Source organism: Octopus bimaculoides, chromosome 16 (assembly GCF_001194135.2).
Source record: "Octopus bimaculoides isolate UCB-OBI-ISO-001 chromosome 16, ASM119413v2, whole genome shotgun sequence".
Lineage (NCBI taxonomy): Eukaryota > Metazoa > Mollusca > Cephalopoda > Octopoda > Octopodidae > Octopus > Octopus bimaculoides.
The window spans coordinates 14,986,712-14,988,081 of NC_068996.1; positions in this window are offsets into that span (position 1 = coordinate 14,986,712).

The following is a 1,370-nucleotide window of genomic DNA, read 5'->3' on the forward strand; positions in this document are numbered from 1 at the left end:
GTAACTTAGCGGTTCGGCAAAAAGAGACCGATAGAATAAGTACTAGGCTTACAAAGAATAAGTCCCGGGGTCGATATGCTCGACTAAAGGCGGTGCTCCAGCATGGCCGCAGTCAAATGACTGAAACAAGTAATAGAGTAATAGAGTAATATATATATATGTATGTATGTATGTATGTATGTATGTATGTATGTATGTATGTATGTATAATCAAACGGTGTTGGGCTTTTTTATGTCTCCGTAACTTAACAGTTCCGTAAAAAGAGACAGATAGAAAAAACAACCAGGATTTAAAGAAGTATTGGAGTCGATCTCTTCGACTAAGACCTTTAAACGCGGTGCCCCAACATGGCCAGAGTCAAATGAATGAAACAAGAAAAAAAAAGATGAAATATATATATGTATGAATATTATCTATTTATCTATCTCTATACATACATATATAAAGCTGTATAAGACAGACAGATAGACAGACAAATAGACAGTCAGATAGATAGAAGGATAGATAGGTAAATAGATAGATAGATGTGTGTATGTGTGCACGTGTGTGAGAGTATGTGCGCGTGCGTGCTTCTTTCTACGTGTGTATATGTACTCATGTATGAATTTCTATACACATACATGCATACATATATAAGTATATACAGACACGTATACATACGTACATAGATGCATTTACTGTGTCACACTCATACTCGTCTACATATAAGGTCAGATGCTCATTATATTGGAGCGAGGGTTTTTAAGATTTGGACGTTACCTTCGTACAGGTGCACTGACACACGTAACAACAAATCCGAACAGAAAGAAGCTTTGAAATGTTTGCGTTCTCCATCAAAGAAAAGATTTGAATGATTCGTATTCTCCTTATACAATCGATCAGAGATACAGTGACAGTATTTAAAACGTTTCGGGTATTCTCAATTTGAGGCTTCTGGGTGAACATGTGCATTCAATTACGTTTTCATAAAAAAACAATACGCACATAAACAGTCCACACATGTATTTTATTGTGGCATGAATGACAACGGGTGCAAGTTTTCCAGATGCATTCGTATAAGCAAGGGTATACCTTGCTGGCACTCCGTCGCTTACGACGTCGAGGGTTCCAGTTGATGCGATCAACGGAACAGCCTGCTCGTGTACTTAACGTGCAAGTGGCTGAGCACTCCACAGACACGTGTACCCTTAATGTAGTTCTCGGGGATATTCAGCGTGACACAGTGACACAAGGCTGACCCTTTGAATTACAAGCACAACAGAAACAGGAAGTAAGAGTGAGAGAAAGTTGTGGTGGAAGAGTACAGCAGGGTTCACTACCATCCCCTGCCGGAGCCTCGTGGAGCTTTAGGTGTTTTCGCTCAATAAAC